At 38.7% G+C, this 16,807-nt stretch overlaps 1 pseudogene; it reads left to right on the top strand.

Moving 5' to 3' along the window:
• Positions 1–15,165: 15,165 nt before the first annotated feature.
• Positions 15,166–15,789, top strand: LOC138814878 (GATA zinc finger domain-containing protein 1 pseudogene; annotated as a pseudogene).
• Positions 15,790–16,807: the final 1,018 nt, after the last annotated feature.

The raw sequence follows: 16,807 nt of genomic DNA, 5'->3' as shown, positions 1-16,807 counted from the left end.
ACTTTCTGGATACTTTCTCAGCAACAAGAAAGATCTAAGTTTATCATGGGACAAAGTTTACCAAGGGAACGAAGTTTATGAAAGGACCACACAGAGCCACTTGAAAGAAATAACTGCTCAGGTAAGAAGTGATACTCCAAGTGAAGTCACTTGTGCTTGCAAATTCAAAATTAACTAAAGGTCGAGAAAAATATTTATAAGCATGGTACCTGATCCTTATGCCTGTCTATTCCCCAACAAGATGGGAATTTTTACCCTTGCCTTTCTTTTTTTGTATGTAATATATATTTTTTATTGTGAAAATACTGTACAGAGGGGTTACAATTACATGGGCAAGATAATGAGTACATTTCTTATCAAGCATTATAGCCTCCTCCTTTGTTTCCCCTTCCCATCCTCCCCCCACCCCCTCCAATCCTCCCCGCTCCCCCCTCACACCAAAGTTGTAAAGTTCGTTTTCAACATAACGACTTGAATTTAGCCAACCTACAGAAGCCCGAAGAAGACAGAGCACACCAAAAGATAAGAAAAAGGCACATCTTGTTGAAAAGAGATTCACTACATCACATATTACTTAACAAAGAAAAATAAGCTACAGTTGCAGATTGAGAAAACACTATCCAAGGTCTGCAGGCTTGGGAAAACCTGCCTGAGAGGAAAGATCAGAGGGCTGTGAATCTTTATTACTAGGGCAATCTAGGAAATCTGTGCCTATGAGAAAAACAGCTCAAATAAATACAAGAAATGGAATCATTTGAATAAGAATGAAGCTGGTTTCTGCTAGCCAAACAGGCTTGGGACTCCATGCTGCATCAAAGAATAGACACATACATAGCACAAGCCAGCAGCAAAATCTCAGAGGTCCTTTCCTCCACTTAAAGTTTCATTTAAAGGTTAGAATACACACAGAGGGCAATATTGCCAGAACCAAAACATCAAAATTTCTGTGTTTTATGTATTGACTCATTTGTTCAACCCTGGTTTTTCCAAATTGTAATTTATCATAAGGCCATTTAACTTCACCAATCATTTAATCCATTTAATATTTGATTTCTCTCTTCTTTAGTCCCTATTTTGTTTATTTTTAAACTGAAACAATCATATCTGAATCACATCCTAACAATCCTTTCTTTGAAATATATTTCCATCCCTTCATTGCCACTTCTCCTCATCTATACTACCCATACCTCATCATCCAAGATATAAACAAATTCAGAGAGGATGGATGAAAAAAGACCTTACAGACAAACTCATCAGGAATTAAGGAGTAGCTATACTTATAACAAAATCAATTGCAGGTCAAAATCAGTAAGAAGAGACTAAAAAATTATCACCTCATATAAAAAAGGGAATGAATGTTCCATGAAGAAGAAATTATGGGGGTCAACATATATGCACTTAATAGAGGAACACCAATTCAAGAAACAATCCTGGACTTAACAGTACTGACAAAACGCAAAATAAATAAAAATTAAATAAAGAAACCCATTTTGTTGTATTATCATTCACATCTAAGGTGAATCTCTAGTTAACTTTTTTCTTGGTGAGAGTGAAATATAGATATGAATCTAAGTAACTTGGAAGCCATCTTGGCATCGTGCTATTAATTATAGATGGGGACTTTCCAAACTCTAGAGGTTATAGAGGACACTCTTTGGACTGTAAAGATTGTCATGGGCTCCAGGAAACTACCACTTCATCTAGGTAATTGGAGTCTTGAGTGTCCTTTATTGTCCCTATGAATCATCACTTTATTAGAGTTAAGTATCCCCACCTAATCGTTTAACCTATATATTATCACTTTGTTAGAGTTAAGTATCCCCACCTATTTTGCCTATGAATAACCATTTTATTAAGAATAAGTATATTCACTTTGCCTTTGTATAACCACTATTATTAGGAATAATATCCTCATTTAGCTTGTTTTGTTTTACGTATGACACTTTTGTTAGATTGTTAAGATTTGGTCTTCACCTCAAGTACACGTCCTTGTCTTTAGAAACTATGTGCTAGCTCTGTTCTGGGCTGCTGGTCTTTCAGACAGGTGTCAACCATGCAGTCGCTGGCTTTTTAATAAATACTGCAAATTCAACCTTTTAAATTGTGGCACCTCTGAATCCCGATAATTGAGAGTACCTTACAACAAGAGTACAGTGTTAAAATCTTCCATTAACAAACACATTTTACAAATATATATACATATAGAGATACCTACATATCTATATGTATATATACTTATATATATATATATATATATATATATATTTCTTCTAAAATCAGGAACAAGGCAGGATATTCATTTTCTCTACTAATTTCCAATAAAGTGCTGAAATTCCTAACCACAGCAATAAAAAGAAATGATACAAAAGGAACCCAAAGAGAGAAAGAAGTAAGGAAACTATCCTCATAAACAAATAAAAACTTACTTCTGAAGTACCTAGATAAACCCCCTCATTCCCAGGTGCTGAAGCTGATGAATACTTACAGCAAATGAGCAGGAAAAGAAAGGAAAAGTAAAGGAAGGAAAGAGAAAATAAAAATCCATCCTTTCCCATATATGAAAAAAAATGAAGTTGAGGATTACATTGGGAAAGAAATGCTGTTTGTAATAGTCTGAAAAAAGTAAATTAAAATACCAAGTAATCAATATATATATATTAACAGCTGAAGGATCACTACAACTAAAACTATAAAATATTGAAGAAATAAATTGAAGAAAAGATTAGGAGTGAAAATACCTCCAAGTTCTCAGACTTGAAAATTAATATTGTGAAAATGGACATACTACCAAAGGAAATCTACAAATTCAGTACAACATACATAAAAATTCCAAAGTCATTATTGACTGAGATAAAGACAATATAAAAATTCTAATGGAAGTCCTAGAACAACAGAAGCAATTTTGAGTAAATTAGCAATAATGAACGAAGGTATGACATTCCAAAATTTTAACTTTACTACGAACTACAGTAGCAAGTAAGATTGGTACTGGCACAAAAATAGGTTTGAAGACCAGTAGTATAAACTAGAAGTCCCATTAATAAACCCATATACCTGCATGCATATGGTGTTTGATAAAGTAGTAAAAAGTACATGTTGGAAAAAAATGGCAATCTTTATCCAATGGTGTTAGCAAAATTAGATATCTGAAGTAATATGGCTAGCACCATATTGGCCACAAGGTTGGATGGCAGGGTCTAGCATCTTGTCTTCTTGCTGGGGGAAGGAAATGTCCCCACCCACCACCTGCCTCCCAGGTGATGGGCATGCCTGGAACTATGGAGGTTGTAGCCAGCACTTGGCTGAGAGGTTACTGAATCTGTCAGTCCATTGCCTGAGACTGGGAATTTCCTGTGGCCCTGCCCTGGGCTTAGGCCCTATTTAGGCCCAAACCAGCCTAGCTGCCTCTACCACCATGTCTCCATGATCCTGTCCTGTGTCCTGTCTTCTGGCTGGTCTCTGGTCATCATGGCATCCCAAATTTCGTTCTCCATCAGAGCTGAATTAGCTTGCTGGTTTTGTTTTTGTTCTTTCCTTCCTCTCTCGCGTTTTTACTAATTCTCTTTTGTGTAGTTGAGTGCTGAAGGCCTTTGTAACAACAGTCTGCCTGTAGCCTCCTAATTGTATAATAAAGACTCCAATATTTTATATTCGAAAATGTGGCTTCTGGGATGATTCACCTTATAACACATCCATATGTAAAAAAACCCAAACTGGATCTCTTGACTGTCACACTGTCTACTCAAAATGGAACAAACACTTCAATTTAAGACCTAACATTTTGAAACAAATACAAGACTGTCTAGGAGGAACACTAAAACTACTGGCATATTAGGAAGGAACTTTCTGAATACAGACCAGGGGGTCAGCTTATTGATAATTGAGAAATCATTTTGTAACAAGGCAAAAAGTGTCTGTACAGCAAAGTTTCTATTTAATCAAGAAAAAATAATCAATGTACTGATGTACTTTGGCCTTAGCCAAAGTACAGCCATTCTGGACTTAGACTCCATTTTGAAGGCCATTACTGAAAGTATCCATTGTGAAGGCTTTTACTGAAAGTATCCATTGTGTAGGGAGCCGAGGCGAGACTCCGCCCACTCCCTTGCAGTTTTGAGGATTACCACTCCAGACGGTGCTTGGCGGGACGCCTGGGCTGTGCGCGTGCGCGAGCCCGGTAGTGTCCCCAGCCAATCCCATGACACCTGGTGACGGTAAAAGGCAGGCGACCAACAATAGAAAAGACCCGTGTTCGAATTCCCTATATAAGCGGCTGTATTTCGGGTGCACGCTCTCTCGCGCCCAAGCTCTCCTACAACTAAAAGGCTCTCCAATAAAGCGTGATCTGAGAAGACTCCTGGAGTGGTGGTCGTTTTTTCTCGCTGGTCGAGTAGGCGGTCACTACAACTGGTGCTGAAACCCGGGAACGAACCTGGGACAGGACCCGCGCGAGAGGCCGAATTGGAGCCAGAACTCAACACGCGGAGAGGAGACGTTGGTAAATATCCCCCGGTATGCTGTCCACTGTAGATTTAGATATTTATTGGTTGCTTGCATTGCTTCTTCCCTTGTGGCTTGTCTTTTTGATGGTGCGCACTTGCCTCGAGGAGGGAGGGTTTGATTTAATCCAGGAAGGACGCAAAGTACTAACGCAGCAACAGGATAGTCTATCAGAGTCAGTATACAGTAATGGGGAGGAAAAGAGGCCTAAAAGAAAAAGGGAAAAAAGACAGAAGGATCCTAAAGAATTGAAGCGAGAGGGGCTGCAGCCCTCACAAAAGGAGAAGGGTTTTAGGGAGGGGGTCTCAAGGAGACCTCCGTGCCCTTCTTTAAAAGCAAACCGGTTCTCAGCCCTACATGTGGAAGGGCGGGACCAAGAATATAGTAATCTTGCGAGTGACTCAAAGGAAGAAATGTTAGAGGAGGAGGGAGAGCAGCTCGATCCAGCTGATAGTGAAGACTTAGAAGAGGCTGCGGCGGAGCACGTGGCAGACAGATATGGAGGGTGGCGCCCCCTAGGGGTGGGAGTACCGCAGCAGCCAGGAAGAGGAAACGGAGCTGCCCCTCACCCGTCGGCCCCCCCTCCGTGCCCGCCGGCAGGGAAGAGTCACTTTATAAAAGGCAGCACCTGGTCGCCGTTAGCGGCCGCCTTTCCAGTTTTTGAAAATCCCATTACTAATGAGAGAATTCTTGAGCCGGTTTCCTACTTCCAGCTTAAGGATTTAGTTGAGGCAGTCCGGACTTATGGAATGACGGCCAATTATACCACTGCCTTGCTTCAAAGGCTAACTATTAATGCTATGATTCTGTGGGAGCAAAAACTGTTCAATATTTTCCTGAATTAGTGGCTAAACAGGCAATTTTGATCTAAGAAAAAAAAATAAATAAATAAAAATAAAAATAAAAAAATAAAAATAAAAAAAATTAAAAAAAAACCAGGCAATTTTGGGTATGAAGTATTGTTTAATGCACTTTGCAAAAATTCCAGATAAATTAATTATTCCATACACCCGTGAGCAAGTTGAATTTTAGCAGCCACAATGGATATGTGGGCAATTCTTGTTTGCTCATTTCCAAATGTAATTGATAATCATTATCCTAAGCATCCTCTGCTTGCCATAGTTAACAAAAATTTAGTGTATTTTCCTGTTGTCACTTCAAAGGAGCCCTTGGTTGATGCTCTAACCATCTTTACGGATGGATCAAAATCTGGACAAGGTGCCTTTTTTGTTCAAGGACACAAACAGCCGGTAGTTTTTAATTTTCGGCCGAATGTCCCACAGGCTGTTGAATGTTTAATTGTGCTTGAAGTTTTTAAAAGATTTGATCAACCTTTTAACTTATTTTCTGATTCATTATATGTTGTAAATGCCGTTGCTTCTCTTGAAGTTGCTGCTTCAGTTAAGCAGGCCAGTACAATTTCTAATGTTTTGTTACAGATTCAATCCCTTATCTTAAACAGAAAACATCCTTTTTATATTGAACATATTCGTGCCCACTCTATGTTGCCGGGCCCGATGGCAAAGTGTAATGATTTGGTGGACCAGGCAACTCGGGCTATGGCTCTGGTCGCTGCTGATCCTGTAGAATTGGCAAAAGACTTTCATAGATTGTATCATGTACCTGCTAATACCCTTAGGAAAAGATATAATTTGTCCAGGCATGTGGCAAGAGATATTGTTAAAGCCTGTAAATCTTGTGTTACCTTTCTTCATCCTCCCCATGTGGGGGTAAACCCCAGGGGGTTGAGACCAAACGCCCTATGGCAAATGGATGTTACTCATCTGACGGAATTTGGTAAGTTGAAATATTTACATGTGTCTGTGGACACCTTTTCTGGTGTCATTCATGCCACACCTTTGGCAGGAGAAAAGGTGTCTCACATCAGAATACACTGCTTAGAAGCTTGGGCAGCTTGGGGAAAGCCCCTTAGACTCAAGACGGATAATGGCCCTGCTTATACTTCCCATGGTTTTCGCGCCTTTTGCGCACAAATGCAGGTTGCCCACACCACCGGATTGCCCTACAATCCTCAAGGACAAGGTATAGTGGAAAGAGCTAATCGAAGCATAAAAGAAATGCTTCAAAAACAAAAAGGGGGAGTTGCTGAGTCCGCATCCCCCAGGGAAAGACTTTCTCTTGCGCTCTTTACCCTTAATTTTTTAATTCTAAATGACAACGATCAGTCTGCCGCAGATCGGCATATGACAAGAGACTCCATGGATACTAAAGACATGGTTATGTGGAAGGATGTTATTAATAATAAATGGTATGGACCGGATCCGGTAATAACGAGATCCAGGGGAGCTGTTTGTGTTTTTCCACAGAGTCAAGAAGTACCTCACTGGGTGCCAACGAGACTGACCAGGCCGGTGGAGACTGCAGCAGAACCCCATCTTGAAGATGCCATCCACTCGTCTCCTGATACAGCTGATCTTCCTGCTGTTAGCAACAGTGCTAATAGCAATCCCTGTGATAGCTAAACCAATGATGCTGTGGGCTGTTACAATTTACTGACTGGATTGCCTCTGTGGTGTCCTTTGTCAAAGAGCGGGTGGGAGTCTGAATGTTTTTAGCCTGCTGCTTGGGAGGATGCGTGGTCTGCCTATGGTTGGTCTGTCGCTTTCGAGCCCAAACCAGAAGGGACAAGGTTGTTATCTTGCAAGCATTAGCCGCTTTGGAGAGTGGATCCTCACCCCAGATTTGGCTGTCGGCCCTGAGAGGCAGTTAAGCCTTACCATCCTGCATAGCCTTAGCACCCCGAGGGATCAGGGGATCCCATTGCACCGGGACAGGTATGCAATTTGCAATTTGGGACAGGGTGCAAGGCAAGTGCACTGCACTTGAGGAGATGGTTCTCATCTCCTCAAGAAGAGCATGCTGGGTTGCAAGTGGGTTGATGCCCAAGATCCCACCTCTGCAAAAAAGGCATCGGACGGGCCTGGTCATCACTGGGGAAGGCGCGCCCCTCAGGCGAAGGCCAGTGCAAGGTCCTCTCATTAATGTCTTAGACAGAGGCCCAACCTCTACTCTTACCTGTTGCCATAAAACAAAGAAGGGGGAACTGTAGGGAGCCGAGGCGAGACTCCGCCCACTCCCTTGCAGTTTTGAGGATTACCACTCCAGACGGTGCTTGGCGGGACGCCTGGGCTGTGCGCGTGCGCGAGCCCGGTAGTGTCCCCAGCCAATCCCATGACACCTGGTGACGGTAAAAGGCAGGCGACCAACAATAGAAAAGACCCGTGTTCGAATTCCCTATATAAGCGGCTGTATTTCGGGTGCACGCTCTCTCGCGCCCAAGCTCTCCTACAACTAAAAGGCTCTCCAATAAAGCGTGATCTGAGAAGACTCCTGGAGTGGTGGTCGTTTTTTCTCGCTGGTCGAGTAGGCGGTCACTACACCATTGTAAGGACTTTTACTGAAATTATGAACTCAGGTTCCTGGAAAAACTGCAAAATGTTCTAATAACTTTCTGCCCTAGCTATAGCCTAGCAATAGCCATCAGTGGATGACAGGAAGGTACCTAAAGCTCCAGATGTTTCTTAAGATAACATAGTTAACATAGTTTGTTGCTTAACCAATTAGCTCATTCACGCTAGCCAATAAGATTGTTACAAGGTTCACTCACTAAATGTTAACCAATCATGTAACCCTTAAGTTGGAAACCCCCTACCCTTGCTGCAACCACAGTAAAATCCCTGCTAAACTGGAAGTCAGGGCTCTCAACTCTGACCCGCTCCACAGGTGACAGTTGTGAGTCCAGGCTGGAGCTTGCAATAAACGACTCTCATGTGCTTGCATCAGAATCAGTTCCTTGGTGGTATTTGGGGATCCTTATCTGGGCAGAAGATCTCAAAATGAAATGTATCAGCTATACATCTGACAAGGGCATAATATCCACAATAGACAAGACACTCTGAAACTAAGCTGTCCTAAAGTCAGTAAACCAATGAGTGGACAAACAGAATTTCTCACAAAAAGAAGAAAGAATTACCAATAAAGACATGAGGAAATGCTCAAAATTCTCATTTTAATATGAATGAAAGTAATATTGAGATTTCATCTTATCCCTGCGAAATCATCCTATATCAAGTATACAAACAATAAATGCTGGTTGTGAGTTGAGGAAAAAGGAGCTTTATTATACTGTTAGTGGGAATGAATGTAGTGTAATATTCAGGAAGACAGATTGAATATTCCTAAAAACTCAACATACAACTAGCTTGTGATCAAGCAATACCATTTTTGGTCATCTATCCTGAATATTACAAGTCAGTTTGCAGTAAAGACTCTTGAACATCTATGTTTGTTGCTTCACAGTTTACTATAACCAAGGAAATCAAACAGCCCAATGCTCTATGAGCGGATAATGAAAATGTTGTGTGTAATATATATATATATATATATATATATATATATATATATATATATATATACACATATATATGTATATGTATATATATATACATACACACACATACGTACAACACTTTTAAATCAAATGTATAGCAGAAATTATTGTTCCTTTTAAATTCTTTAATAAGTGATTAATAAGAAAGTCAAAGAATAAAATTGTTCTCTTGCTTTCCCTTATCTAGTTTTCCTGAATCAACTATGGACATGTCTCTCAACTTTGTGTGATCACCTCTAAACATAGGCTACATTGAGAATTACTAAACCTGGAAACTTGCTACTCTCTTCTTGAAAGGTTCTTCAATTGTTCCACTAAGTATGAGTATAGGATTATCATCTTCTGCCATCAAAATAAATATAACACAATGGCTACCACTCAGAGTGCTATTTTTTCATTCATTAGTTAACACTGGGTAACTGTATTCATACACACACCTGTGCTCCTGTGTCAGTTGAGGCCTCATTATCAACCAGAATAAAACCTTAAGTTCTATGAAAAACAGCTGCTTGTCTCAAAACATGGCAATTGATTCTGAGAAAGCAAATATTTTTAAGAGGTCCACTTAAGAGGACTTCTTAGGGTAGCAAAACTAAACATGTTGCAATGTACACAGAAGACATTATAAAATCAACTAAGACTTCACAATTGCTGTATGAAAGACAATCAGTCATTGACACTTTATTGGTTCAAACGTATTGGGTGGTCTATTTGTTCATGGCAGCTAACAGACTTATCAATCATACCAATCAACCATCTATGTATTTCTTGACTTCCATATTGCACCCCCCCTTTCTGTTTGTTTTCTTTCTCTTTTTCTTTTTAAAATGGGAACCATCACAGCTGAACCACAGTTTCTACAACTTAATCCTCTTTCAAATTGGGCTGTAGATTCCAACTGTGTAAAATGTTAAGGGATCCCAGAAACCTAGAGAGGAAAATGGGCAGCCATCTTACAACAGCCTGAAAAGACCATTGACAGAGACTACTATATGCAAAAGTATTTTGGAGAACGACAGTACACCATCTCCCAGAGTCTGGTTTAACAAGGAAAGCTACAGCTAAAGATTCTTAAAATTACTCTTTGTAAGCCTATTAGCTATTAATCTGTATAAGATTAACTCTGGTTTCTCCAAGTTGTAAATCAGAAGGAGGTGATTCACCTTTCAATCTTACCACATTTTTTCCCATTTTTTCTTCCTTGCTCTTCTGAAGGGAAATGATTGTATCTCAACTATAATTACCACCAATTGTACCTTTCTTCCTTTCTTTTTCTTTCTGTTTTTTTTTTTTTTTTTTTTTTTTTTTTTTTTTTTTTTTGCAGTCACAGAGTTTGAACTCTGGGCCTAGGCACTGTCTCTGACCTCATTTTTTCATGGATGATGCTCTACTACTTGGAGCCACAGCTCCACTTCTGGTTTTCTGGTTGTTTTAAAGATGAGAATCTTACCAATCAACCTTCTCCATTTAATTCTTGAGCTTCATATCACCACACTTTCCCCCCTTTTTTTTCTTTCTCACACTTCTTTAATGGAAACCATCTTATCAGAACCATAATTCCCAACAATTATTGCTATCACATATCTGAGTTTCAGTTCCTGTATACAGTAATATATATTACTCATGTATCTCCCACCTCCATTCCCTAATTTTTATCAATAACAAACTACCTCCTAATAATCTGCTCAAATAATGATCATTTGTTTTTCTGTTCTATTTCCTTTGCTGTGTTTTTTATTTCAGTCTTCTGTTTTCTGCTTCTGAATGTCCTATTGGCTAATGTACTTCTTTCTCTTCTTCTATTATCCTTTCTCTTTTTTCCTTGTCATTCTCTCAGACTCCCTATTACTGAAGTTTGCACCTAAACATCTGTGTAGGCACTTATTCTTTTCTACACTTTCACAATACGGGGTCAATACAACATTAGATACCTTTCCCCTCCCCTGAATAACTCATTTCATCTCCCCACTAACCTGTCCTGTAAATACCAACTCTCAATACTTCCCAACATATATCGTAAAATACTTACAATTATTCCAACAGAACTTCCCCTTCATCTCTGAACTACTCCTACTCTGGTGAATTATAACCTTCTAGAACAGAAAGTCTCTCAGGAAAATTCATATATTTATACTAATTACTTATTTTTTTTCAAAAGTCAAGGGTACAGGATAGATTCTGTTAGTGTTACAGGGTACAGGAGACGTCATGAACAAATTTCATGTACTTGAGTTAAAGTAAATTGAATATTGAGTGATGTAATGAGAATAAAAGTAAGAAGAGTTGTGCATATATTTAAGAGACGATCTATGACACGCACACAGAAAATGAATTCAAACAACAGTGAAGTTCTAAAAAAGTCATATCCTGTATTTTAAAAAGTCCTTGATTCCAACACAATAGTATGATATGTACAAAAATTGGTAAATAAGTACACAACAAGCCTGAAAATAAAAAATAAAAATAAGAAACCACTATGCATGGTGACAAATGCTTCTTATTTTCAACATGCTGGGGGCTAAGGCAGAACAATTGAGTGTTTATGGACAGCCTGTGCTAAAATAATAAAATTCTGTGGGAAAACAAAACCAAACAAACATAAGAGTAAAAATGTTTGTATGTTACCAACTTAAAGAAAAAATAAAATAACAACTAAAATAACAACTCAGGGACACATAACATAGCAAACAGATTCTTAAGGGGAATAAGGGAATATTAAATTTGGCATATAACCAAGAAATCACACAGAAGAAAGTCAAGGTGGAAAAGTGCATAGAGGAGGAAGAATGCTAACAGTTCTCTGGACCAGGAGAGGGAATAAGAAGCCAGCAAGTCTTTTGATTTTTATCAATTTTTATCAATTTATCCCACCTAGGGATCCCTAAATTCAGTGGTAAGAAAAATAAACCAAAATAAAGAGAAAATAAGTGAAATGAGGCAAAGCCCTCAATCAAATCTCATGTTTTTAAAATATGTGGTTTCAACTAGAGAGAAAATAATGGTAACAACAATACCTAACTGCTAGCCAGCTACTGGAGGTTCACACATGCAATCCTAATAACTCAGGAGACAGAGATATGAGGACTGCAGTTCAAAGACAGCCAGAAGGTCAAACAGATCCCTTTACTCCAATTGAACAGCAAAAAACTGATGTTGTGATGCAAGTGGTAGAACTCCAGATTTGAACAAAGAAGTTAACTGAGGAAATGAGATCCTGAATTGAGCTCCAGTTCTAACATAAAGCACACACCAGCAAATAACTAGCATGTTGCTGGCAATAATAGGAAAGGTGCTACATTTAAATCTGTATTTCATAGCTAAAATATAAATAAATTTATATATAGTTTAAATGAAGTCATGAAAGTATTTGAAGAAAACAGACATCAAAGTTTTCTAACTCTGGTGTCAGGGAGAAATCTAAAAGCAAAGCACAAAAAATAAAAAGTAAGAAAACACCAATAAAATATTTGAAAAAATCATTTTTATATGTGTGGGGCACATGGGCAGCAAAGTTGTTTACGTTAAAATCTGATTGGATATCACCATCAGGTTTAGTGACCTCAGTGTGGGAACAGCTTGTGGACAGCAGGGAAAGTATAGAAAGCTTAGGCGCATGATAGGGTGACCTCTACAGTGACTGGTTAGTTCCTTTTCCTCCCCTTTTATGCCGTGCAGTTTTTTGCTTTAAAAATGCTTGCTGTGTGATAGTAAGTTCCTGCTTGACTTGAGTCCCTGCTACATCTGACTGTCTCTGAGGCTAAGGGAGGCTGGGGAATGCGCAAGTGGCCCACTTACCTTTCCTCGGACCCCGTCCGTCTTCCATGGGATAGACGAAGACCCAACAGGTATGTTTATGTTTTATAAAAATTAATTTGCAATACATTTGATAGTTAATATCATAAACTTTTTAAAAGGTTTTAAAGCCTTTAGATACAAGTCTGCAGGCAACAAAATGAATACTACAGTTTTTTTAGTTGTTTTTCAAAACTCACTAAAATGAAATCTTTCTATTCTACAGTGGTGGCTCACACTTTTAATCATAGCATTTCAGAAGGCTGAGGATCTTAGTTCAAAGACAGCCCAAGCAAGAATGTCCTTCTAATTATACACCAAAAAGCTACAAGTAGAGGTATAGCTCAAGTTGTAGAGGACAATAAGCTACAAAGCACCAATAAGGCCCTGAGATTCCTCACCAGTACTGGCACAAAAGACAAAATAAAACATATTTGCAATCAAATGAAATAAATTCATGTATTACTGAGAGTAATATAAATTGTCACAAATTTTCTAGAAGGCCCATTGAAAATATGTATAAAAAGCACTATATGCATAAATGTTCTTTAATCAGTTGGCTTTTTACTCAGTGTAGCAACCAATAAAATTAAGGCAGCGTGGTAAGATAAAGTAATATTTATCTCAACTGAAAAGTACTATTATAAGATATTAAAAGTTGCCACCAGTATTTCTCATTCTCAGTTCTTGCTTCCTACCTCAACATATAAGATAAATAAACTAATATTATTTAATAACCAATATTATCTGCTGGTTCGCAAGAACTTATCCAGAGACTGAGGGAAAATAAACTCCTCCAACAGCTCACTCAAAAAGTTCACTTCATCTTCTACCACACAGTACATCTATTCACTTTCAATTCACCAATTGCCTTTATAAATATAATCCCTTTCCTGCTTCTAGTGACTAAAAATCCAAATGGTCATCGTCTTCATAAACACCCTCACTAAAGATATAACACAATTACATCCTTGGACTCACATGACTTAACCAAAAGAAAACTTCAAGTGAAGAGGTGGCAAGACATTTGTGAATGGAATGTATAAATTAATCTATTCCATTACCATTTGCTCTATACCTGCATGAAAGCAGGACACATTTTTCTAGAGCTAGGTTTAGAACTCAGAAATCAAGACTCAAGTTCAGGAATAAATATAACAAGCGTTTTGGAAAAACGAGGAGTGGAAGGGTATCAATTCGTTATCATCACAGTGATTGAGAATTGTATCCTCCCTTCCCTCCCTGAGTCTCACTGAAGATTATGTGAGCAGAGAAGTTGTTCTTTGCAAAGAGCACAGAGTTCATTTTTGAGATTCCAGCCAGCAACATTTTCTGGATGATGATGGAGATAGGTAGCCTAGGTGCTACCTATCATCTGTACCTAGATACTGAATCCCTTTATTCAACATTTTCAATGCCATGCTAATTTCTTTTATTGTTTCTTTGTTCATTTTTTTTGTTTTTGCTTGTAAAAATACTGAACAGAGGAGTTACAGTTACATGAATATGGTAATGAATACATTTCATATCAAGCATTATTAGCTGCTATTTTTTAATATCTTAAATTTCTTAATTATTTTATTCGTGCCTTAAGCAGACTAGTATGGAAAAAATAACATTTTTCCACCATGAGCTCATATTTACTCTAAAAGATACCAAAACTGCTTATAATTGTATATATTTCTCCAGACTCATTTTTCTGCTATGGCTCCAGGGATTGTATGTCTTTATATGCCAATTAAATTTGGTATGCCAGACATGCAATAACTGACCTAAGGTATGAGGTTGCCATACTTCTATTTCTCACTGTATATGAATAAACATGGGTATGTTTATACAGAGGCCAATTTCTTTTGGTTCTAATTTATATGAATTGGACTTTTGTCCAATTTTGTCCAAGTTTTCAGGTGTCAAGTAATTTTTCTACTTTTAACACAGTGTGAATCACATGTCATACACTCAACTTTTATGCAGAAAATTTTGCCAACTGTTATGTGGTATATATACTAGATTCCATCCATGCGGGAACCATATGGCAAAGGTGCTTTCTATCTATGCTACATTTCATTTTGTTAGTCACTGAAGAGTTAGTGACTGCATTTTAGGTATAGGTTCAATAGTAACAGTGGGGCAATAACGATGCCTTAGATGATAAGACTATTAACATGTGATAGTTATACTGGAATAAATTTGTGTGCATATGACAACACAAGGCTGATAGCTCATCACAATTTTATCACAGCTTAGTGTTCAGACACACATGAATGCTAGAGTTGTACAAAAAACTGCAGACGCTAATCTTACTGAATTCTGTTCAGGATGTGACACTGCTACTTGCTATTATAGCTACAGTAATCCAGAGGGCAGTGGATTTCAGTATGGCCAAAGATTACTTCACTTGTGAATCTAGTCATTTGGGCTGAAATCATTGACTATTTTTTGTTTTAATGCTCATTTTGATAATGCTCTTGGACCTCTTGGACCACCAAGACTTACTGTGAGTTAATCTATTTGTATTGACAAGCACCATCTAAGGTACTATATTATTTTGTTTCTGATTATTTCTATTTATTCATTTACTTAAAAAGCTGCCAGAAAGAAAGTTTCCACTAAAGGAAAAAAGGGTGAAGACATATTTTTAAATTAAAAAATCCCATCAAAGCTCCTGAGTCTGTTTCCACCATCATCACTGCAGAATCAATGTTCTACAAGGAAATATATTACCAAAATGGTGATGATGTTTCTGTGATTGATGATCAACATGGAAAGCTCTACTCTGCTCAGATCAGGGGTTTTATCTAGGACCAGTATTGAGAGAAGAGCGCAGCACTGACATAGCTCATTCCCACTCTCTCTAGCCCCACAGATCAGTTTGACCCTGTGTCTTATATCATATGGCCAGAGGAAGACCTTCCCAGGAAGATGGAATACTTGGAATTTGTTTGTCATGCACCGTCTGAGTATTTCAAGTCAAGGTCACCACCATTTCCCACTGTCTCCACCAGACCAGAAAAGGGCTATATATGGACGCATGTTGGACCTATTCCTGCAATAATGATTAGGAGACAGTTACCAATCACTTGTAGCTACAACTAAAACGGAGGCTGGGAAACTCAGTAATATATCCCTTACCCAGCATGCCTAATACCCTGGGTTAAAAACAAAAAAACCCAAAAGTGGATTTTTCATTTTCTTATATTTATACAACTCTGAAGAAGATAACTTCTTCCACTAATTGCTTTTTTTGGTCGCTTGTGGGGCTTGAACATGAGGCCTAGGTCCTGTCTCTGAGCTCTTTTTGCTCAAGGCTAGTGCTCTACCACTTTGAGCCACAGCTCCACTTCCAGTTTTCTAGTGGTTAATTGGAGATAAGAATCTCATGGACTTTCTTCCCTGGCCTGGCTTTGAACCATGATCCTCAGCTGCTAAGTAGCTAGGATTACAGGGAGCCACCAGAGCTCAGCCCATAAAATTCTTATATGGGAAACTAAAAAGTGTGTTCCCAATGACCTAGTAATTGTTAACAAATTCAGGCAAGTCTCACTTGGGGCAGATTCAGCTCAACCAGTCATGATGGAGGTTCTTTGATCAGGCAGGACCCCATTTCCCTGTTTGGGGGTGGATATGATCTGCCCTTGGAACAATTTCCAGCAAGTCTCTCTCCATCTTGTGCAAGCTAGCATCCCATCTTTGTGTCTACCATTTCCAGGCAGACACTTCTTTGTCAGTATATGAGCTTGAACTCACACTTGGCATTGTACTACTTGAGTCATGCCTTTCCTTTTGACATTTTGCTGGTAAATTGGAGATAAGAGTCTCTGGGATTGTCTGCCCATGTTGGCTTCAAACCAAGATTCTCAGATCTCAGGCTCCTCAGTAGCTAGGATTACAAGCATGAGCCACCAGTGCCCAGGTTTTTAGCTAACTAGGTTTTGATTAATCTGGATACCAGCGAACTCGTCAGGACACAGCCCTATGTACTGGAGCAAAGGTACCAAGCATCATATGGTAATAAGTCTCTCGCTCGTTTTTATCTTGATCAGCCATGGGGTTTCATCTCAGGGCCTGGGCACTGTCCTTCAGCATTTTCACTCCTTAAAACAG

Source organism: Dipodomys merriami, unplaced genomic scaffold, assembly GCF_024711535.1.
Source record: "Dipodomys merriami isolate MVZ:Mamm:240054 unplaced genomic scaffold, mDipMer1.0.p SCAF_62, whole genome shotgun sequence".
Lineage (NCBI taxonomy): Eukaryota > Metazoa > Chordata > Mammalia > Rodentia > Heteromyidae > Dipodomys > Dipodomys merriami.
Note: the sequence above shows the minus strand (reverse complement) of the source record. Positions and strands in the feature narration are given on the sequence as shown.